Source organism: Meles meles, chromosome 2 (genome assembly GCF_922984935.1).
Source record: "Meles meles chromosome 2, mMelMel3.1 paternal haplotype, whole genome shotgun sequence".
Classification (NCBI taxonomy): domain Eukaryota; kingdom Metazoa; phylum Chordata; class Mammalia; order Carnivora; family Mustelidae; genus Meles; species Meles meles.
This window is the reverse complement of record NC_060067.1, coordinates 191,521,583-191,546,461: the sequence shown is the minus strand read 5'-3', so window position 1 is coordinate 191,546,461 and position 24,879 is coordinate 191,521,583. Positions and strand designations below refer to the sequence as shown.

The 24,879-nt window shown below is 44.5% G+C and overlaps 1 pseudogene; it reads left to right on the top strand.

The window, feature by feature from the left end:
• Positions 1–3,798: 3,798 nt before the first annotated feature.
• Positions 3,799–4,434, top strand: LOC123937572 (annotated as a pseudogene).
• The last annotated feature ends 20,445 nt before the right edge of the window (positions 4,435–24,879 follow it).

Below are 24,879 nucleotides of genomic sequence, written 5' to 3'. Positions count from 1 at the left end.
ACTGGTTTATTTGACATACAGAATATTAATCGAGAACCTTGAAAACCAGGCATTGAGAAAGACATCGGTGTATGTAGAACATAGATCCATAAGCAAGAGCTAAATATTACAGAAACGAGTGTGTGTGTATATGTTTTGAGCAGTGAGAAGGGGATGAGTCAGGCAAAAAGATAGATTCAAACTTACCTCGAAGACATTTTTGAAGCTGACCACTTCCTAATAAACAACAGGAAGAATGTGATCAAAGAGAAAAGTTTGCCATGAATGAGGCTTGGATATTTGCTTTTATTTACTAAAAGCCCATGCCCTGTCAAAGTCATGTTTACAATATTTGAAGTTTGAAAGGCATGGGTAATTACGGGATTCAACCTTTTAGTGAAAAGAAAATCAGATGCGATATTCACCTACGGAGGAGGAACCTACCGCAGCCGTCCGTCGATGCCTAGGAGAACCGGATCGGGGTGTAAAGACGCCCGTGATGCTGGTGGTGGTTGTGGGCGTTCAATTTTTGTTAGTGGGAGTGATCCTTTATCTCTTCCTCATACCTTTCTTCCAACGGGGCCCATTGAAGCAAACAATGTGATCTCCGGAAGCTTCCTGTTACCTCAGAAGCAAACACACAGATAATGAGTTGCTTATATTTTGAGAGGGTAGAAGAAAATGAGCCGAAATGAGAGACCACGGATCTTGTGAGAAGTAATACTGTTAGTCCCTAGGGAAGCTGTGAGCAGGTCTTGACTTCCAGATACAGCGCTCTAGTCAGATAAACTCAATGTGACGTTCAGCGGTGACGTTAGGCTGTTTTTGCTCTGGTAAAGGATACAAGGATGTTCATTCTGAGGAGCTACTGTGTGGGTTTCTCACAAAATATGTGTTCTATCAACCCTAGCATTAATATGAATACTGCAGTAGTTAAACAGATAAAACAGGGGACAACATGGTATTTGGTTCAAATCCCAGCTCTCCCACTCATGTAGCGTGAAGTTAAACGAGTTAACCACTCTGGGCCTCTATAAGCCATTTTTACTCATAACACGTATGACACTAAATGTGGGTTTTCCACACCAAGCAATTCCCCAACTTTCCAGACACCAAGTGAGTGTCCTACAATGCAATTCAATTCGGACCCTAGCCACCCAGAGGTAGGGTCAAACCCCACCGATTAAGGGTTCAGGCCCACAAATTTTCCCTTTGTTTTAGATACGAGCACAGGTCATGGCGGTCTCCCAAACTTCTAAGTGACTGGCTATAAATTGGGGATTTCCACCACCCCCTCCCTGGGTTCTATAATTTGCTAGAGTGGCTCATAGAACTTAGGAAGGCACGTTACCTGCCATGACTGGTTTGTGATAGAGACTACAAGTCAGGAATAGCCAAACTGAAGAGGTGCAGAGGGCAAGATATATGGGTAAAAGGCCTGGAGCTTCCATGCCCTTTTCGGGTTCACTTCCCTCCCAGCACCTTGAGGGTGCTTGCCAACCAGGAGGCTCTCTGACCATCCCCCATCCCCCAAACATGTTTCAGGATCTCTCTTTTTTTTTTTTTTTTTTAAGATTTTATTTATTTATTTAAGACAGAGAGAAGGGAGCATGAACAGGGCAGAGGGGCAGAAGCATGCTCCTTGCTCAGCAGAGCAAGCAAACCCCGAAGCGGGGTTTGATCCCAGGACCCTGGGATCATGATCTGAGCCAAAGGCAGCCACTTAACTGACTGAGCCACCCAGGCGCCTTCTAGTTGCAGGAACTTTATGGAGGTTTCATTACCTAGGCATGATTGATTAAGGCATAGCCCCAGGTGATTAACTCCATCTCCAGCCTCTCCCTCACTCCCCCTGAAGTCAGGGGGTGTGGATGAAACTTCTAAGCTTCTTATCATGTCTTGGTCTTTTTGGTGATCTGCCCCTCTCCTAGAGCTATCTGGGGGTCCCCAACCACCAGGCATCTCATGAGCATGCGAAACACATTCCTTGTCACTCCAGAGATCCCAACAGCTTAAAACTCTCTTGTGTCAGGACAGGAGTCAGGGACTAAGACCAAATGTTGTCACAAAAGATGCCCTTATCACCCCTCTCGCTCAGGAAATTACAAGAGTTTCAGAGTTTGGTGCTGGGAACTGAGGATAAAGACCAAATACATATTTCTCAGTATATCACAGCCTCAGTTTCTCCAGCTGTGAGTAAGATTATGATTAATACCTCACCTCATAGTTAAGAGGATTCAACCTGTCACATGTTAGCAAACACCTGGGACGGACAGAGTTCCCCTTTGGTGACAATTACCTTATTTTTCCCTGTTCAACAAAGACACAGTAACCACTCCCTTTGTGGCGATCTCTGAGCTGGGCACTCTGAGGGACACGGAAAAAGGAACAGACAGGTTGCAGGCCACCAAACACCCCAACAGAGCTGCATGGGCCCCTTAAGGGAGTAATTCTTTGCCACGGTAGGAACATAGTTGGTGGAGTGGCTGGACATTTATTGTGAAAGCATGTCAAGTAGTAGAGTGTCTCGAATGTCCATGATTAGCTTACTTCCACTCCGAGTTTAGAGACCCACTTCACGTATTTGTTTAGAGATCAAGGCCTGTGATACCAAAAAAGGAAATGGAACATAGTTCTCCTTGGGTAGCTAAATCCAGAGTGCTGGGCAGAGCTAACATCTGCCTAGTCTTTTCAAATGGGCTGTTGTGCCAACCTTAGGTTAAATAAAATAAAGCAAAATAAAAAAAGAAAGAAACCTCTCCCAGTACACGGGCAGAACCGTATTATTCAAATGAGATCAAATATTTTTAAAGTGCTGTATGAACAGTACGGTACTCTATAAATGTTTGGCAAGCTTCCACCTACACATTTTATTACCTTTGTTATTGCAGCGTGAGTTATCTTCGAAGGTTTTAAGATTGTAAGAACATAAGTCCTCCAGCTGCACGAGGGATGTTTGAGAGAGAACAGTGACTGTGTGTGCCCATGAACACACCTTGCGAGGAGCTCTGCGGAGAAAGGGGACGCGTGGTTCCTACAGGCTGCCGTCATCTTCAAATATTTAAAATATTGTTCTATTTTTAAATGCTGGTTTTTTCAAATTAAGTCTGGAAATTTTTTCTGATGAGCAATAGCATACCTTCCGTGGCAGAAATTTTGCAGAAAAGTGTCGGGAAGCTGATGAAAATGAAGTGTGACCTCTGTGTCCCTGGCATCCCAAACCATGACTTTGAACTGAAGACAGGTTACTATCTTTGTACTCCCAAGATGTTAATGCATGGGGCGCCTGGGTGGCTCAGTGGGTTAAGCCTCTGCCTTCGGCTCAGGTCATGATCTCAGGGTCCTGGGATTGAGCCCTGCATCGGGCTCTCTGCTCAGCAGGGAGCCTGCTTCCCCCGCCGCCCGCCCCCCACCTCTCTGCCTGCTTGTGATCTCTGTCTGTCAAATGAATAAATAAAATCTTAAAAAAAAAAAAAAGATGTTAATGCATGAGCCCCTCCGGTTTTAGTTACTTGAATGCAGTCCTTACTCCCCAACACACACGTACGTCCCTGTCCCATGCCTCTCAGCTGGTGTGAAGCTTTTCAAGGTGCCAAAATGTATGTTCTCAGGAGCAAGTTTTTGGTTTTGTTTATTTCTTGTTCCTTGGCCTGCAGTCTTTACTGCTGCTGCCCCTTGTAAGAGTGCAGCCCTGACAGAGTCTGACACTTGTCCCCAGGCAGCCAGTTAGCCCACTGCCTGCCTGTCTGTCCCCAGAGCCACGGACGGAGCCACTGTGATCCAGGCCAACCTGGCAGAACAGGCGAAGGCTATGGGGATATGTCAGCCTTCGTGAAGGGCGCCATGGAAAAGGGAAGGAGCTACGCTGTGAAGACTGAAACCTTCTCTCAGTGGCCTGCGAGGATGTGGTGGGAGGCCAGAGTGCTGCCTGGAGGAGCCTGCTCAGTGCTGAGCAGAAAAGCAATGAGGAGGGCTAGGAAGGGAAGGGTCCGGGGACTGGGAGAAGGTGTGTGACGGTGTGGTGGGCCCGCAGGACACCACCTCATCGAAGGTACCGGTGACGCTAAAAGCTGGGTCTTCCACCTGAAACTGAACGGTGACTACATCACTACCTGGCTGAGGTAGGACCGAAAGTGTATCATCGACCCTGCCCTGTCAGCCTGCCAGGAGGCCATAGACATCAGCAAGGAAATGGCTGCCTGCCAACCCCACCTGCCTGGGCCTGGCCTCAAGGAGCTTTATGGTCTTCTCCTGTGAGATCACCAACAGCCCAGAGGAGGCTATCTCACTGGTCAAGACCACCTCGGACGAGGCCATGGCTGACCTGCACACCCTCACCAAGGACTCCTACAAAGACAGCACCTTCCTCATGCAGGACTGCAAGACAACCTGATGTTGGGGATGGCCGACAACACCAGGGGAGGGGGGGAGGCTCCTGAGGAGCCCCAGAACTGAGCCACTCCTGCCCCTTGCTCTGCTCCCACTCTCCACAGAGAGGACTAGTATGGGGTTGGAGACCTCACCACTGCTCTCTGTACCCCGTTCCTGAGACCCCCTCCTATGAACCAGGTCACTGCTCACCCCCTAGACCCTCTTCTGTCCCTATTGCCTCTTGGTCTGAGGAACTGAGGAGAGTCCCACCCTTGTGGCTGAGAACTGGGCTATGAGTGTGGCAGAAGCTGGAGATGAGTGTGTGTGTGTGTGTGCATGTGTGCACGCGTGCACAAGACCAAGAATGAGAGGAAAAGCTTGCCTGCTATGTGTGACCATGTTTCTTCCCAATAAAGTTCCCCTGTGACCCCACCCTCCAAAATAGAGTACAACTCTTCTAGGCCAGTCTTCTCTGTCACCCTAAGCATCTCTTTCTACAGCTGCAGGAAGGCAATGGTTGTCCTTATGGTACACCTGCACACCACACGTGGTACGCTAGAGACCAGAAGACTGGGTCACGAACTAAGGGAAATTCACCACTGCTTCTAGAACTGTATACTGTTGGCATTTTAGGCTCAGACCCAACTTCTGAGCCCTGGCTTAGGTTCCAGAAGCCTCCCCATACCTCAGAGTCCAAGCCCAACTCAATTCCCAGAAAGAAAAGAAGAACTTTATCTTGCCAGTTGAAAACCCACCCTCCCTCTCTGCTAGAATGAGTGATCGTTGTTTCTTCCCTTTGGGGGAAATCCCACCCTTCTTCTAAGCAGGCATCTCCCGCCCCTGAGAGCATGGGCACCGCAATCACTGGAGCCCTGGGAGCTCACCCAGTGGCTGCCACAGGTCATCTCAAATCGCGGCTCTTATGGGCGGTGACGTAGACGAGGCTTCAGGATCCCAGCTCAGCCATACCTTGTTTGCTCCTTCCTTCTAGCTTGAAGTGAACAGAAGTTCAAGTAAGCTTCTTTTTACTGACAAAGCTGGTTCTCGCTCCTAATTTTTTAAAAGCAAATGTCAACATACCTCCCGGGAATGACAGTAATATTCTGGAAAGTTTGGGGAGAAGCCATTGTCTGTCTCTTCTTAATAGAGTCCCGCTGTTACGGAACTGCTCAGCATTTTTAAGCACCTGGTAGCATCTCAAGCCCAAGGATTGGAGCCTGGACTCCTTCCTTCTCCGGGTTCCAGTTCCCCTTTGTACGGAGGCAGTCATTTGGTCTGTCACTAATGCCCTGAAAGATCCTGCCGACAGTCCTCCTGCCATGGGGGGGGGGAGGGGCTCTAGCCCCCAGAGAGTGCTGTATTCCTCGGTATGGCAGAGGTTTGCACATCAAATGATATGACCCAGGATCTTAGTAGGTAAATATTACCATTGTCATCTTTCCTACTTTTTCACTCAGTCCTACGACTCCAGGGCATTGCTCCTACCAAGTCCTCAACCTGTTGTGGCAATGTTAGAGATAAGCCTTCCCCACTGGGGACAAACCAGGAGGTGGAGGGTCACCCTAGGAGTTCGGCAAGTTGACCTTGGAAAGCTTCACAAAACATTAAAGTTCTGAAGAAAGTTAATCCATTGGTGAACTTGCTAATGCCTGCACGTCCTCTTCCTCTGCCCCAAAGATAAGAGCCACAAACAATGATTGCCTTTCCTTCCTTTATTGGCATAATTTTACACTCGCAATTTCATTAGCTGTTTAGATAATGGGGCGGGTGCAACAAATAAAGCCCATAAAACAACAATAGAGTAGATCACTTGCAAGTGTAGAGCAACTTAATTGTTGTTTTCAGCACACCCGGAATGACAAAGGGGATTATCACTGAAGTCTGATGCCATTTGTGTTAGACAAAAGCTAGTGGTTGATTTCGGTAGTTATTATTCTCCCCTGCAGTTTAAATCACTTTCATACTAGAAGCAAAGGAGCAGTAAGGAAAAAAACCAAACCAAAACAAAACAAATTCTAACCTTATGTAAATGCAGTTCTCCAAATAGATTATTTTTGCAGATTCTGGAACTACTGAGGGAATAGGGTTCCACAATTCTAGAGAATCCTAGAATTTTAGAGATGGGGCCATAAAGAGCACAATCTAGTTTCCTTAGTCTGTGCTTCCAGAACCGGCGTGCCTATGCCCTGCTTTTACAGGGGTACACCAGGGGTGCTCCAAGAGAACTACGAGATGGAGCCCCCCCAGAGAGACACCCTTATGAGGCATGACATAAGGGAGGCACTCGGAAAATATTTGTTGCGTTAATAAATCTCTGTGGTTTGTCAGTTTCATTGGCTGTTATATAACTTAAAACTTTATTTTATTTTATTAGTTTTTTTTAAAGATTTTTTTTTTTATTTGACAGAGAGAGATCACAAGTAGATAGAGAGGCAGGCAGAGAGAGAGAGAGAGGGAAGCAGGCTCCCTGCTGAGCAGAGAGCCCAATGCGGGACTCGATCCCAGGACCCTGAGATCATGACCTGAGCCGAAGGCAGCGGCTTAACCCACTGAGCCACCCAGGCGCCCGAGTTTTTTCTTTTTAAGTAGGCTCCACACTCACTGTGAAGCCCAGTGAGGGGCTTGAACTCACAACCCTTAGTTCAAGACCTGAGCTGAGATTAAGAGTTGGCTCTTAAACCGACTGAGCCACCCAGACACCCCAAACATTATTTTAATATTAAAATAAATCTGTGTTAAGCATGAACCTGAATGTATGCAGATTTAAAAAAAAAATTATCTGGGAGATCAGGGATCCCAGGGATGGAATGGAGAATGGAAACACAAAAAATGACTTCACGGAGGGGATGTGTGCTCGCGGTGGGGTGGGGAGGATGGGGGGTGGTTCTGACCTTAGCAACTTCTGGAATGAGTAGCGTCTATACAACTAAAGGCAAAAGAAACTGTACATAAGCTTTGCGCTCTGTCAATCAAGTTGTTTTCCATAGGGGTGCAGATTAACAATAGTTACTGGTACACGTGTACACCAGGAATGAACAAATCGATAGAAGGATAACCAGTGATAGGAATCAGTTTTCTCATTCTTGGAATGAGAGTTGACAGATAAGCAAAGGGAGGCTAGAATGATCTCTGTGTTAATGGATTCACACGGGAAACCCTGTACCAGCTTACATTTAGCTGAATATGGGTATAGATATATCTGTATGTACTTCAGATACATATAGATATGCAAATATTTATTGATGTGTATATATCAATATAGGAGTTAGTATAGGAGTTAGGATACACATATCTATTTCCTTCCTCTGTCAGCTGAGAGGACCCAGAAGCCAACACACCTAGAATCTTGGTCTCTTAGAGTAGTCTCCAGTGAAAGGAACCAGGCAGAACTCCTTGGAGAAATGGCTGCTTCTAGGAGCAGAGCAGGAAACACACATGATGATCCTGAAGTATCTTCGAGAGCCAGAAAGTTAAAAAATGCTGGAGGAAGAAGAAATCCCAAAACCAAACCCTACACGATAGGAGTACGTCCAAGGGACACAGGAACCAACAGAAAGACCTCCTAATGAGAGCCAAAATGGGAACAATTTGAGCACCAAAATAAAGTAGAATTGGGATTATAATCTAAAGGAAAAAAATAGATAGCTATTGCTACTATAAATAAATGACTGAATAAATAAATTGCAAGAAGGAGACAAATCTCAATAATTCCAAGTAATTTCTGTACTCTGCCTTCTAGGAGTGAAGCTTGACTGTCCACTTCTTAACTATGGGTTGCGCTTAGTAACTTCCTAACTTCCTTGAAGGGAGGAGAGTATGCAAAGGAGGGGAGAGGAGTAACTTCGAAGTGGAGAAAGCTGATAAACACTACCTCAGCCAGGAGATCAAGGTCAACAGCAACAGTGATGTCCTATTGGTTAGTGTGTTCTCTGGATATGATGTGATGGGAGATGCCCTTTCCCTGTGATCTTCTGCTGAAAACCCATATGCCCTGTCTAACCCTGTGGAAAACTTCAGACGGACCCCAAATGAGGGAAGATCTGAGTCAAAGTCAGCCAAAGAAGATCTGAGGAACTGTTAACAGCCAATGGGGGCCTAAGAAAATCTGACAGCGGAATGTCATGTGGGATCCTGGACAGATCCTGGGACAGAAAAGAATATTAAGTAGAAATTAAAGAAATCTGAGAAAACTAGGACTTCGGTTAATCATAATGTATCCATATCGGTACATTAATGATAACAAATGAACTTACTAATATAATGTAAGGTGCTCATAATAGGGGAAATCAGGTACAGGGTGTATGGAAACCCTCTGTACTACAGTTGTAAGTGTTCTAATCTAAAACTGTTCTGGAAAAAAAAAAAAGACTGTTCTGAAATAAAAAATGTTTTTATTCTTAAAAAAAATCTAGATAGGTCATGGGTAAAAAACCAAGTATAAAGAATCTTTAAAGAAACAGGTTGAAGGCAGACTGAGTAGGAATATTCCAGAATGTCAGGGTGTCTTCTGGCCCTTTTCTGCCATTAGGGGTACTTTGGTAGCAGGGTTTATGGTGTATAGAACACTACCTTAAACTTTGGACTTTGCCTAAGATTAACTCCAAGGAAACTTCAAGGATTTACAATCTCCTCGTGTAAGGAGTGGAACAAAGACGAAGACTGGGCGTCTCTAATGATTAACCGACATATTTACATTCTCCGTGTTGAAAAAAAAAGAACTTCATTGACACAAAATGAAATCGACCTCTCATGGGTAAGACTTACTAAAGTATTTTGTTTTCATAATATATAAGGGTGATAAATAATGCTTCTTTATTTTAGAAATATTTCTTTTTCACTTTTAAAATCCTTTGGAAGTTTGTAGTGGCTAATATTTATGCAAATAATCCACTTGGCCTCATTTCAGCAATCTCCCTCTTTTTACCTTTTACTCTTTGCAAAGCTCATATCCTGGGTAATTCTTGAGGATGAAAAATCTCATCAGTTTAGTTTATATTCAGTACTCGAAAGCCTTTCAAAATGTATGGCATTTATTTCTCATTACATAAGGCCCATAGTACCTGTTAAATTATAACCTGTGTTTTCATACTGAGTAAATCATAACTGGCTCTTAATACAATCGCCCTCAAACTAAACACATGTTCTACTTTGTCCGATACCTTTTTAGACTTTGTAAGTGAAATTTGCCTCTCTCCCTCCCCTCCTTCGTTCCCTCCTTCCTCCGTCCCTTTCCTTCCTTCCTCCAAAATGCTTACTGAGCATCTACTCTGGCCAGGATTTGGGAAAACATTTTATTTTATTTACTTAATTTTTTAAATATTTTATTTATTTCTTTGAGAAAGAGAGAGAGAGGGAGAACAAGCAGGTGAAGGTGCAGAAGGAGAGGGAGAAGCAGAGGCTCCTCACTGAGCCTGGAGCCCGACTTGGGGCTGGATCCCAAGTCCCTTGAATCATGACCTGAACTGAAGGCAGATGCTTCATGGACTGAGCCACCCAGGTGCCCCTGGGGAACACATTTTAAATAACATAGGGTTGGTATCAAGGACTCCCAGTCCAGTAGGAGAAGCTGGTGATGGGCAGATAATTAATCCTCATTAAATGCACATTACGCTAGAGGTGTGCAATGGATGCTTATGAGGGCAACGTAGGACAGAAGGCTGTTCCTCAGGGTGAGTGAAGTCCTCACTATTATTACTCAAGATGGGGGAGGGTTCATATTTTGGCTATTACTTTGCAGGGATTGCTTCCTTGCCCTGAGGCACAGCTGAAATCCGATCATTTTAATCATTTGACAAATGCATCAGATGTAATGGAATCAACCAACCCTTCCCTCTTACCTGTCCTGACTTTTCTTTGTAAAACCTCTTAGAGGTAAAAAACAAACAAACAAACAAAACACACACATACACACACATACACACACACAACCCCAAAAACAAAGTGTTTGTGATAAATCCTATGATAAATCCTGGAAGGAACAATGCATTCTTTCTGTCCTCTGGCCCTCTCCACATTAAATACATAAAACAGAAGGGGTTTAGAAAAGTGATCACATTTAACTGCTTCCCGTACTAGCCAAACATTTGAGTGGAAAGCCAGATTTCTTCTAGGGTTTAAACGTTTGTGAAAGAATTTTTTCAATAGCCCTTTTACAAAACGTTTTTCTCTGAAAAAAGCACTGTGGCCTTTCTAAATTGTGAGTGATTAGAAATGCCTGGTTTTTACATCAACCCCAAGTGATACATAGCTATCAAGCCATAATCTGATAGTGCTGGTCTCATGACTGTCTTGGAAAAACAATGTCCCCATTGTAACATCACAAAAGGGCAAAACGGGAGCCTCTCAGAAGGGTCTTAGTGTCATGCTTCTGCTCCAAAATGTGCTGAGTATCGGGGACCCATGTCACATTGCTGGGTAAGGCAATGCCCATGTCACTACACAAAACCATATTATGTAGGCTTGACAAGGGCAAATCTTAACACTGACACGTGAGCTCTGAGACTGTTCATCAGCTCCCGTCTTCCAAAGATCAAGGTTAGCAGTCGACTTTCTAAAGGTTTTCGTCAGGAAGTGTTTTATTAAAATTCTTGTTTATCATTTAATTCGGCAAAGAGACATTTCTAAGTGTGTGAACATGAGAGGGAAAAAATATTTACATGTGAATTACACATGCCTCCCTGGGCACTGTCTCATGTTTAAATCAGATCCCGCAGAAACTTTGCCCACATGAATCTTAATCCAAGATGTTTATGAAACCACCAGACCGACATCTGAACTCTCTTTTCCGGTGCCAACGATTTCTGGAAAGAAAGACGCTGTAACTTACACAGTGTGCTTAGTATATGATCTGCCTTGGCTAAACCCTGGGTGTTGGGTCTGCGTGCAGCTTTGGTTTGTCAACTATAGTTTCACTAAATAAGGAAAGTTCCCAGAGCAGGTCTTTGATTCCATGGACCACTGGTGGGTCTGGCCTCTCCACTGGTCCAGATAAAGGGAATTCGGTGAGCCCACCCCTCCAAGTTACGTGGAGGGGGGATGCTGACCGCAGGTTCCCCCCCCCCCATAAAGCGCTGTTAGCAGAAGATGCAGACAGAGCCATGAGAGCTTGACAGAGGTCAGAGGTCACAAGACCCTTTCTCGATCTCAGGGATGGCTTCCTTGATCTTCTCCTGGCAGCGTCTGCACCTGTGGGTAGTGCGCAGGAGGGCAGAGCCAGGAGTTCCATCATGATAAGGCTCTCTGACACAGATGACCCCGTGCATCGCCTTGTCCAGACTCTTCCCTGCCCTTCCATGGGGTGCCTCTCCACTTTCTCGGGAGCAGCTATTACTCATTCTTTAAGATCCTAATCAGATACCGCGTCTGCCAGGAATATATCCCTTGTGCCGGGATAACTAGCTGTTCCCATCCCCACCCCGCCCCCATGTTCCTATCACGTCTTACTCTTACAGCAGGCATCACCCTCGGGGCAGGTGGACGTCTTTATGGTGTCTTTACGCCGCGTGACTCTCCCAGTCACTGCCTGGGGAATGGGGATGAGGAGGGGTGACGGGAAATTGTTGGGGAGGAGAATGAGTTGCAGGACTGAATCGAGATGCTCTGAGATCATCAGTGTGGGTTCAGCACGAGAGGAAAAGGCCAAAACAAATATAGTCAGTCTCGGAGTGGAACAGAAGAGCCCTAGAATGAAGACAGGGTTAACTCTGGTCTTTGGAAGCAACAAGAAATGGAAAAACAAACCAACCTCAACTGGAGTGCCTGAAATGTGTATGTGTGTGTGTGTGTGTGTGTGTGTGCGTGTGTATGTATGTATGTGTGCATATGCGTGTGTACATATGTGTGTGTACATATCTCTGCATATGGCATAAACAGTGTTTTGTAAACGAGGGTAACAGCCCCCCTAGACATGTTTCCTTTGCTTTCGAGAGTAATTTTCTTGGCTTGCCATGACTTGTGCTAATTCCAAAGAGATAATCTCAGTAGCATCACTTACTTTGTCGTTCCCAAATCCAGATAATGTTCCAAGTTTTAAAGTAATTTTTTTGTCCTTCTCTCAAAGGTGGTTAGGCCATATGACTAATTCCCAAACTGATAAAAAATCAGATCCTTGAGAAATCTGCTACTCTTGGTACTGGCACTCATAATAGATCCAGAAGGATGCTACATAGGACTGACTTCTGCTCAAATATGGTAAGCTGAGACCTAGTAAGATTGTCTGATGTTTCTCAAATCCTTTACATCTAATACAAGGAGGCCAACTTCCAGATAGATGTGGAAGATAGGGCTTCCTGATTAAGGAGAATGTGACCTGGTCAAATTACATGTGATATTACTGTCATATTTTCTCTGTGTTACAGGTCAGCAAACATTTTCTAAAATGAGCCAGATGGTAGATATTTTCAGGACTACATGCTATCCTGTCTCTGGCACAACTACTCAACGCTGCCTTTGTAGCATGAAAGTAGACACAGGACAAATGTAAACGAATGGACATACGTCCATACTCCTGGCTGTGTTTCAGTACAACTTTATTTACAAAAACAGGTGTAGGGTTTGCTGATTCCTATTAGAGTTGATGATACAGCAGAAATACAAAAAAGATTTGTAACCCTTTGGCTTTTAAAATGCCTGTTCTGCATTTTTTTTAAGGTACAATAATATAGAGCAGGTTAATGATTTTGTTCTGGATCAGACCCGGATTTGAATTTTTGCCCTGCCCCTAATTACCTGTGTGACACTCGGCATGTCACTTTACCTTCTAAACCTTTATTTCCTTGTCACTAACACCAGTTATGATATTATGATACTGACTTCATGGTTTGCTTTAAGGATTGAAATATATCACCCACATATAGATATTACACAAATACTATGTGTCAAGCCCCGAGCGCCACTGCTCCATAATGTTATCTGTCTCATGCATTTACATTGTCCTGGAAAAGGCCACGACCATCAGCAAGAAAACCCAGCGCTGCCTCGCCTGCCTGCCTGTGAACCTTGAGGAGAGTTACACGCCACAGGGTGATTCGGACCATTATAAATCTCAGCTCTTTAGAATTTCTACCCCTGACTGACCTTTTCAGGGTCTCGCAAACCTCAGGAGATAGATTCAGTAGCAACTTGGTTACCTAATAGTCACTTTTCAAGGATAAAACTCCAGGTCTGTCGAGGAAGGGAAACTGAGACCTTTACATGTTTTTAAACCAATGTCATATTGTCATTCAGTTCTGCTTCTTCACAGTTTAGCTTTCCTCCTGGTCACAAGGACTCCCTTGTCTTTGATTTTCCCAGTGATTAGCGCACTGACTAGCATGCACCAAGCACTTACTAAATGCTTTTTGAAGGGATATTGGCAACCGGAAAGAATGAGGAACCAACAGAAGATAAAACTACATGTCCGTGACTCTTGGGGTATTTCCTTGGGACCGTGATTTCCTAACTTTATATCCAGACCCTTCCAGGAATGGGACTAGTCTCAAAGCAAAGAATCACTTTCTCTAGTTTCTTTTTCAGTGATGGATCAAAGCTGATGTAGATCTTATTCTATACACTTAACTGAGCAAGGAATGTAACTAGATTTTTCTATAACCCAGCTAAAATTTTCTTTTGTACCTTTTCTCAGTGGTATTAACCCAGTTAATACCACATGCCCTCTTTGTGCCTAGGGCATGGTGGAGTCTGGGATTCATCCAGTCCTTGGCCACTGCCCATCTGGGGAGCCATCTCCAAGAGGCCGGTTTTCCTGGATGGCCCTGGTTATCGGTCACACCAGTGTCCCATCCCTCCTTAGTACAGAGGCCCATTCCTTCCAATGCAGCCTTCTTTCTGCCGTGTCCCAGAACGGACTCTGTGCTCAGTGTTCCACTGTTTTCCTTCCTTGAGGCAGTAGGCAGGAATGTCCTAGGTGATTTATGAAGGAAGGGCACAGCGGGTACATAGAAATGTGGTGGAAGCAAACACACCCACAAAACTAGTTAATATTGCAAAATTGCTCTGCCACATAGATCGTTCAAATTAAGATGAATTGGACAAGAGGGATGCACACCTGTGTGCAAATAGCCTGCCTAGCTCCCGGGTGCAGGATTGGGCCAAAGGGGAGAAGACATCGCTACACAGATGGGGCTTGTCTTGGAAACAAATAAAGCAACCAAATGTGATGCATTTAGAACAAGCCACAGATATAAAGAGCTGCCTCAGTAGCCATTGGGTTCCTGGGCAGGAAACGGTCAGTGGAAGCTCAGTGCTTGTTTAAGTGGATGCCAGAGAAGAGATTTACAGCTTCAGGGAGGGTTGGAAATGGTCTTTAATATATTCCCAGCTGTGCATTTTGTGATTCTTTAGGAGTTTATGCGTATGTGTGTGCATGTGTACGTGTGTGTGTGTGTGTGTGTGTCTGCTTTTGGTTTGACATTGTGGCGACAAGTCCCCTAAGAGCTGTGCTATTATCTTGTTGTGTGACCTCAGAGAAGGTTCTTTCCCAACCTGCTTGTTTCCTCACCTATAAAACTGGGATAACAATGCTTCTTGTGTATTCGGAGGATCCATTACATTAGGTAAAACTCTTTGCAGAGTGACTGATGCATTTTGAATACTTGATAACAGGTAGATAAATCTTGATAGAAACGAGGACCTCGATATAACTCTTTGGCCCTCCCCAAACTTTTGAACTCTGCTATTTTCAGGGTTTCTAGAAACAGTACACCTCTTGTGGGCCAGTTTTGACAGACAGACTCGGACTCAGATGTTAATTATAATGATAATTGCAGCTAGGTTCCCAGAGCCCTTGTTCCTCCACATTTCTGTAAGGTAGGCAGAATTGTCACCCAGATAAGGAGACTGAGCACACAGCTGATGACTGGCAGAACCTTCCTTTGAAGTCAGAAAATTGACTCCAGAGCTTCCGTCATCAACCACTGCACTCCATCTACCAATGACTTGCAGTCTATATTGGTCAAAGGTTCTCCAGAGAACCAACAGGGTATGTGTATATATGTGCGTATGTGTGTGAGGAAAGGGAGGCTTGGAGGGGAGAGAGAGATTTTAAGGAATTGGCTCATGTAATTGTGAAGGGATGATAAATCTAACATCTGCAGGGCCAGCTCTGGAAACCAGGAGAAAGTTGCAGTTCAAGTCCAAAGGCAGTTGGCTGGCAGAATTTCTTCTTGTTCCTGAGGTCAAGGTTTTATTCCCTTTTGCCTTCAACTGACTGGACGAGGCCCACCCACCTTATGGAAGTAATCCACTTTACTCCAAGTCTACAGATTTCAATGTTCATCTCATCACCAAAATATTTTCACAGGAACATTCAGAATAATGTTTGACCAAATATCTGGGCCACCCATGGCCCAGCCAAGTGGACACATCAAATTAACCACCACATTGTGGTTCTCCACAAAAATCCACTCTGATTCCTCCCTAGCTTTCCATGTCCTGGCAATCAGGTAATAGAGCAAGTGAGTTGATTCTGAAAAGAATTCTTGAGATGCTAAGATAAAAAGTGCTGTACAATTACTCAGGTTTTCTACTTCCTTCTCCACTCCCTACCCCCCCTTTTTTTTTTTTTGCCTACCCCCCCCCTTCTTCTGGGAAAAGAAGGAGGTTGGAGAGAGAGAGCGAGAGAAAGAGAGAAAGAAGTTTCAACGGGGATAGTTTTGCAATCCAATACCACAGCGTGTCGCAACACCGTGATGCTTGAGGCAAATGTATCTAAAAGACAAATTCCATTTTAAGTGCCTACACTATATAGTAAGTCAGCACTTAACATATCTTGGTACTTTGAAGTCTTTATGGGTGCTTTTCTCCTCACTTCTCAGGTATGCATTTTTCAACACGTAGCGGAGTTTGAAGAATCAAAGTTGAGTCCCTACTTTTCTCTGGGTGAAGTTGCAAACCTGCTCACGTATGATTATTCACATCATAGCTTTATTGCAGAAGGGACCAAGGGATCTCAGGCAGCTGCAGCCATCACTTTCTCAGACCCTTCGGCCAGCTGCACATTTGCCTACTCAGATATGGAGAGAGAGCCGTGTTCTGCTCTCCCTGTGGGGAGTCGTGGACCTGGAATGACAAGTACAGAAAGAAGGCTGCCCATTGTGGTGTCTGTGACAGATTCCCGTGGCCTTGGTTCTTATCCTATTTCATGACAAATGCTTCTGTTGAAAAGGCAAATTGCTAATTGCTATATGAGTAAGTTATGGTAAGTTATTAAAAACAATATTGAGGGGCACCTGGGTGGCTCAGTCAGTTAAGCATTTGCCTTCGGCTCACGTCATGACCCCAAGGTCCTGGGATAGAGCCCCACATCAGGCTCCCTGCTCAGTAGGGAGCCTGCTTCTCCCTCTCCCTCTGCCTGCTGCTCCCGCTGCCTGTGTGTGCTCTCTTGCTCTCTCTCTGTCAAATAAATAAATAAAATCTTAAAAATATATATATTGACTTAACTTGCAAAAATATCCCTTTTGAAATCAATTTTTATTCAAAGCTGCAAAAACGTACATATAAATCAAATATCCATCCACTAGAGGAGGGATAAACAAGTTGCAGTATAGCCACGGAATGGATACTGCTGAGAAGTGAAAAAAGAGCAAATTGCTACTATGTGGGGCGACATGGATAAATCTCAGAAGCCTTATACTAAGTGAAAAGAGCCAGATACAAAATACACAATGCATGATTCTCCTAATATGATATTCTGGAAAAGGCAAAACTCTAGGAATAGAAATCAGATTTGCGACTTCCAGGGGCCAGAGGTGGCAGGAAGGGACTGACCCTCAAGGGGCATGAGTGACCTTTTTGGGGTGATGAAACTATTCTATATCTTGATTGTAGCGGTGGTCACAGGACTGCGTACGTTTGTCAACATTCATAGACCGGCAACGCCTCAAAAGGGTGAACTTCCTGTATATAAATTATGCCTCAATAAACGTGACGTCAAAGAAAAAGATGTAGGATAATGCAAATATCTGGAGAGAGCCAAAACAAGGATTCCCAGCAAATGCAGAATGGCAAGTGAAAGAATGGCCATTGCTAACCTCTCATGCTCTCCCAGACCTCAGGGGAACAGTGAAGGAAGAAGGAAGACAAAGGGAGCAGGCAGAGGGCAAACCTTATTCTCCACCCCATTCTAAATGCTTCTGCCAAGATCTGCCCATGCTTTGGTTTATTACCAAACACTCTCACTGTCTGCTTGAAGGTGGAAAACATCAAGTTGGTGTTGACCTTCTCGGTGCATCAAGAGACTGAAGTCATGATCCACCCCAGGATGGGAAGTCTTCTTCCCGCTCTGGCTTCATAAGGGCACTAAAGGGACACCAGCCAAGGGAGCCTGGTTTCCCTCTTTCCGTGTCTGGACTGCACCTCAGGCAGATATAGCAGGGAAGCCAAAAAAAAAAAAAAAAGGAAAAGAGGTAAAGGAAATAAAAGTGAGGTGAGTGGGGGAGGGGCGCTGCTAGAATAAGTTAGCAAAGGAATTACTTGAGCCTATAAGAGCGTTACTGTTATCAGTAAGTCTCACTTCTAAGGAGCAATTTGCTATCCTGTCTCTCTCTCCTATGGTGATTTCCTGTAACTTAGTCCTTCACTGATCTCTATTGACCCGTATCAGCCCCCTTCCAAGGCCCTTCTATCCAAGAGATAGAAGGTGAAGAATATACATTCTTCACAATGTCTGGAACTTACTTTCTGTGTTCACACTGTGCTCGGTGCTTTCCGTGTATTATTTCACGGACTATCAAAATCAGCCCTATGAGGAAGGTACTGCGAGCTCTCCCATTTTTCAAACAGGACACAGCGACCTAGAGAAATTAATGAACTTGCTGAAGGGCACTCAGCTATTTAGAGGGTAAGGTTGACAGTCAAACCCACACCAATGCCAAAGCCAGAGTTCCTACCTACTAAGCAAAGACTGCTCTATCGTTGCAAAGCCAAGCCATTCCCTTCAGAAGAAATGGGCATCGCTAAACATCGCCTTCTATCTTTTAAAAATATGCAGGATATGTGACTAGGGCTGTCCAAGACTCAAATACAAGCTCCACAACCTCATGGTTGTGGGGACTCATGTGAGTTGCGTGCTTTCCCCAATTCTGTTAACTGTAAAATTGGAATGATGACGCTTATCTTACAGAATCATCTTGGAAAATAAATGGGATCGTATGTATGAAAATAACACTACAAATCATATTTTTTCCTCCAAAGAATAATCCCCCCAAAGTTTAATTATTTGCTATTTTTACCCATGGCAAATGGACATGGAAAGAAGACTGGACACATTTAAAGCGACTGATCTGTGTTTTTCAAACTTTTGGAGGTTTTAGGATGCCTAAAACCTGGACAATGTATTGAGTGGTATGCTGGATGTGAAGGCAGAAACAGAAATAGTATTGCCTTTTGCATAACCACCGTGTTCTCAAGAAAGACCTACTCTTGGGAAGCTGGACAAACCTTCCCATACACCCGCCTTTCCAAATCCTGCCCTTGCATGAAATCTTGATTTATCTGTACATCTGGAATTGCAATCTTATTTGTTTATAGGTGCTCCACCCCTAGAAGGACATAAGTGAACTGAAAACCATAATAGACTGAAAGAAAAAGTTAGAGTAATTTGTATATAGCATTAGGGAACACCTTCTTTTTAGTTCCATGTAATGCAGGAATCTCTTCCATAATATCTTGATGAATTATCTGAACTCGAGTCCTTACATCTTACCAAGGTGGGGAGCTTGCTGTCAGGGTCTATAAACTTATTGCCCCTCCCTATGATCTACCTTCACTAGTCCTAGCTTTCGTATAAGCAAAGGCCCAGTTCCATATTATCCTTCTATCATGTATCAGTGAAATATAACCCTGCTGCCTCCTCTTTCTATCAAATCCTCTTTTCGGGGGGGGGGGGGGGGCGGGGGGTACAGCTTCCAGGCTCTCACTGTTTCTTTTCAACAGTTTCCAGACTCTTGACTCTGCTAGGCCTTAGCTTAGCTCTGCCCAGTACCCCATCGCCGGCCATTACATTGGGGCTAACATTGTCTTGACTTTTTGGCAACTCATCACTTTGTGGTTGGCTTAACATCAAGCCTATAATGTGAGAGACTGCAAAGGAAAAGGTGAGGCCCCTGGCTCAAAAAAGTGGTGATGAGAACCAGGTGTCGTGGACTTGACCAAGTCAGAGAACCCAGATTCTTCTCAGCACACTGAACGTCGGCCCTTCAGTGTGTGGCAGGACAAGCCAATGAAACTGACACACTGTATAAAATCCAGGAGGCCAGTGGGTTAATTTAGAGTGAGCGATAACTGCTTCAGGATGCAGATATGACTTGGACTCAACACAATTTATTTTTCTCTCTTTCACACAAAGATGTCATGGAATTCTTCATCAAATGCCTCCGTGGAGTCTGTAGGTGCACCATAGACTGCATGGTCTTCATCTATCAGCCCGATGGTCCACTGAATTTCTTTTCTGCTTCTTTATACTTCTTTATATTGAAATAATGAGTTTCTGCTTTTCCCTCCGGTATCCTGTGTGCATAGACAGCAAGACAACAAGATCCTGGTGGAGAACAAACCTGAAAAGAGGACAGACTTCCACTAAATAGTTTCTTGACAAGGACCGCTAGGGAAACCATCAAAGACTCTGAGACACACATATGACTCTTCTTCTATGGGAAGTTCTCTCCTTCAGGTGAAGAAAGATGTGAAATGAGTGTGAATCAAAGTTTCTGACCTTTGAAAGAAACTTGTAAAATGTTAAGAACAATGGAAGGAGGCATGGAAGTGACGAAAGGGGACCAATATAAATGGTATTGGAGGTCACAGTAGATGGTGGTAAGAGCAAAAGGACATTGTGCAGGTGGTGGTGGGGCAATGACCCCAAAATGAACTTTGCAAGATGAATAGAATTTAGATGGGCTGGTCGCGGGGATGAGAAAAGAGCTTTATAGGTAGAACTGATTAAAATAAAAAATATGGAAGGAAACCCTCATCAGTAGGGTGAATGCATCAGTCACAGAAGACAGATTTAAGGAGGCACATCGATGCGAACCAGGTATGGAAGCTGAGGGGAAGACCCAGAGAGAATTGAGGGAATCAGAGGGGGAGGGGAGTCTGAACTGCTTTTCTGGAGCCCAAAGGGGAAGTCAAATTACCCTTTGGAGGTAGAAAATGACAGCATTTGGACAAAACAAAATAAGTATTACTTTGCAGAGTAGTTGGAAACCTTATAGAACTTGTTAACCTTAAAGGAGACAGACTAAATAAACATATTTCAAAAGCGTGACTGCAACCCTGCCGTTTATACACAATCGATAGGTTGCTAGTAGAAACTAGGGATGTGTCTATATCCTGATCTGACGTTAGCATCACAAAAGGCAACAATATCTTTTCTTTTCTGAAGTCCGTGAGATTAATCTCTAACGATAAAACCCAACGTAAGCGGTCTTGACTTAGATCTTAGACCTGGGATCCCATGAGACACAGATGACGTTTCTGAACACGAATGTTTTCTAATAGCCTCATCCCCAAAAGAGAGTCGTTCGCTGCTTAAAAGTGTCTGGTTTTCTTTGAAATAGTTTGTGTGCTAACAGGGGCTGGCCTTATTTTCTTTCTCAGTGGTCTTGGAAAGCCATTGAACTTTCTGGTCTGTACCTTTCTAGCTATCCCTCTTGAAAGGTCTCAGATGACGGAATTTGGGATAAATGTTGAGATCTTTCTGTTGCACTGTAACATTGGTTAAAAATAAGTGTACTATTAAGAAGCTGTTTTTATAGATGATTAATTTTTTGTCTGGAGTGTCACCTGAGAGTACCTCAATTTTACGTACTTTCTGCTTCTACACTGCAGAGAGTCCAGGAGCTGTTGCTACATAACACTAATAACAAGTTCCTGGTCACTCCTGAGTACCTATTCCACACACACACACACACAAAAAGCAAATTCTGCTTTTTAATCTTTAAAGTTTATTTATTTATCTGTTTGTCTGTCTGTTTGTTTATTTATTTATTTACATAAGTAATCTTTATACCCAATGTGGGGCTCAAACATATAACCCTGAGATCAAGAGTCATATCCTCTACCGACCAAGCCAATGGTGCGTCAGATTCTACTTTTTTAAACATTCATTTTATCAAATGAAGGTTTGGGGTTGTTTGTTTGTTTGTTTGGTTGGTTTTGGTGAGCAGGAGATACATGTCTCTCACTAATATTTTATTTTTAAAATATTTAAATGCCGTGAGAGGCACAAAGCACAATTTTTTATCATGATTCTTTTCTTCTAATAAACAGAAAATAGACACCTTGGAGGCTTTGATATGATGTTTAGTTATTTTTTTTTAAGATTTTATTTTTTCATTTGACAGAGATCACAAGTAGACACAGAGGCAGACAGGGAGAGAGGGGGAAGCAGGCTCCCTGCTGAGCAGAGAGCCTGATGCTGGGCTTGATTCCAGGACCCCGAGATCATGACCTGAGCTGAAGGCAGAGGCTTAACCCACTGAGTCACCCAGGCGCCCCGATATGATGTTTAAAGGACAACACATTTGCGTTTTTCACAAAAGTGTAAACAGAAAACCAGTGTGCCTGGCAAGGGAGGGCGGCTGAAGCAGACAGGCACTGGCACCACGAACAGCGTCTTCAGTCACTGTGGCTAAGGGCAGTGAGGAAATGCCAAAAAGGCCTTCGGGAGAAGCGTATTTGCCTTACACTCTGAGCAGCCAAAAGAGGGTCTGGGGCAAGCAATGAAAGGATGAGGAATGCCCAGACTCCAGATGCCAATGTCAGCTGGGTGGTTGAACTAGCTGTCTACCCTGAGGGCAAAGGAAACCTTTCCTTTGCTGTGTGCTGTCTTCAATTTCTTAACCCCTGGACTCAGAAGGAGAGCAGGGAAGAGGTTAAGTGAATGAGGCTCCACGGAGACCTCCAGCTTGGCTGCTTTGGGAGCTGCGAGTTTATTGGAGCTAATGACTCAGAACGGTTCTGAACTCTCGGCGGGGTTCATGTCTTCACGGCTTGCCCTGCATTTGGCACAGATAACCGAGCCTTGGCTGGAACAGCCATTCTGATAATACGGTGGAGAGTCCCGTGTCTTTCCCCAGGATTGCCCTCACAATGAGATGCAGACAGAACCTTCAATTGGTGATTGCTCTGATGTGGATTTTCATGGTTCCATAAATGATTAAATTGGACATCTTCCAAAGTGGAAATTCGTAAATAAAATTTAAGATTTTTTTCCCTTTCTTTTCTTCCCCCCCACCCCCACTTTCCTCTCCTTCCTTACCTTACCTTACCCTTCCTCCTCCTCCTCCTTCTTTTTTGTTACACTGTTAAGGAAACACCATGGGGATCTCTCATAATTTTGAGCTTTATTAAAGAAAGACCTGGTGGGGCACCTGGGTGGCTCAGTGGGTTAAAACCTCCGCCTTTGGCTCAGGTCATGATCCCAGGGTCCTGGGATCGAGCCCCACATTGGGCTTTCTGCTCAGCAGGGAGCATTCTTCCTCTTCTCTCTCTGCCTGCCTCTTTGCCTACTAGTGATCTCTGTCTGTCAAATACGTAAATAAGATCTTAAAAAAAAAAAAAAAAAGAAAGAAAGAAAGACCTGGAATAAAAAGGCCTAGATTATAGTCTAAGTTCCACTACCTACTGGGTGTACATTCTGGGTGAATACAGTTTTGTGAATCCCAGTTTTCTCATCTGTAAGCTAGAACTCCTAGCCAGAAACGGGATTTAGCTCACCTGACTCTGCCCAGTGCTCTATGGGTTTACCCCAGGATCTTACTGGTACCTTCGTATTTGCCTCCATAATTCTCCCCCGGGTGTCTTCCCTGCAGACCCCTTAGCCTCCATCCTTTGCTCTGTCTGCACTCCCTGTGATGCCAGAAGGAACAACTCACACGCCAGGAAAAGGGCTAGTACTTGGTTCTTCCAAATCCATCCCAATAAATACCCTGATCCTGCAAGACTGATAGCGAACCACAACACAAACCACAACAGAACAGATGCCCTTAGCCACATCCTGCTTCCGCGTCCCACTTCACTTTCCAAGTGGTCACCCATCGTCCTTGCAACCCCAGCCACAATATCCATCATAGGGAAGACCTCGTTAACTCCCTGGGAGTGCGGGTCCCTTGCTCTGTGACCTTAGAGTACTGTTCCTTCCAACATGGAAGGATGTCACAATTTGCCATCAAAAATGCACCGTCCAACACCTGACACTAACATACTACTATCTGTTAATTACACCTCAGTAAGAAAAATTTTATTTTTTAAAGATTTTTTATTTATTTATTTGACAGAGATCATGAGTAGGCAGAGATGCAAGCAGAGAAAAGGGGGAGGAAGCAGGCTCCCTGCTGAGCAGAGAGCCAGATGTGGGGCTCGATCCCAAGACCGTGAGATCATGACCTGAGCCAAAGGCAGAAGCTTAACCTACTGAGCCACCCAGGTGCCCCAATAAGAAAAGTTTGAAGGAAGGAATACAATTAAAAAGAACGCATGGGGGCGCCTGGGTGGCTCAGTGGGTTAAAGCCTCTGCCTTCGGCTCAGGTCATGATCCCGGGGTCCTGGGATCGAGCCCCACATAGGGCTCTCTGCTCCACAGGGAGCCTGCTTCCTCCTCTCTCTCTGCCTGCCTCTCTGCCTAGTTGTGATTTCTCTCTGTCAAATAAATATTAAAAAAAAAAAAAAAAAAAAAAAGAACGCATGGTCCTGTTTGGCTGTGTCGTCCCCCATCCCCCCACTCCCCCACTCTCTGCTCTATTGTCCAGCTCAGAAAGTCCGGAAGTCTATCTGTTTAGCTCATCACTGTATCATCAGGGCCTTGCCTAGAGCCTAGTACAGGGTGTGTCCTCAGTAACAAAGTGCTGAATGAGTGATGATGCCTGCTCTAACAATACCCATCACTCACGGAGTGTAGTATATTCTGGGAACTGTAGATTAATCGTTTGGTTCACCCCAAAATTCATATATTGAAACCTATCCTGCAAGGGGATGGTATTAGGAGGTGGAGGTCTTTGGGAGCTGATTAGGTCATGAGAGGGGAACACTCCTGAATGGGATTAGTGCCTTTATAAAGTAGACCCCAGGGGGTTCCCTCACCCCCTCCACCATATAAGGACACAGCAAAAAAACAGCCTTCTGTGAACCAGGAAGGGGGTTCTCACCAGACATTGAAGCTACCTTGATCTTGGACTTCCCATCCTCCAGAACTGTGAGAAATAGATGTTTGTGGGGCGCCTGGGTGGCTCAGTGGATTAAGCCGCTGCCTTCGGCTCAGGTCATGATCTCAGGGTCCTGGGATCGAGCCCCGCATTGGGCTTTCTGCTCCACAGGGAGCCTGCTTCCTCCTCTCTCTCTGCCTGCCTCTCTGCCTACTTGTGATCTCTCTCTGTCAAATAAATAAGTAAAATCTTTAAAAAAAAAAAAAAAGAAATAGATGTTTGTTGTTTATGGTACTTTGTGGTAATAGCTCAAGGGTGCTAAGACACCGGGTTCTGAACTAGGTGGTTTACAAAGCTTGCTTAATTTTCAAAACAATCTCTTGAGGAAGGT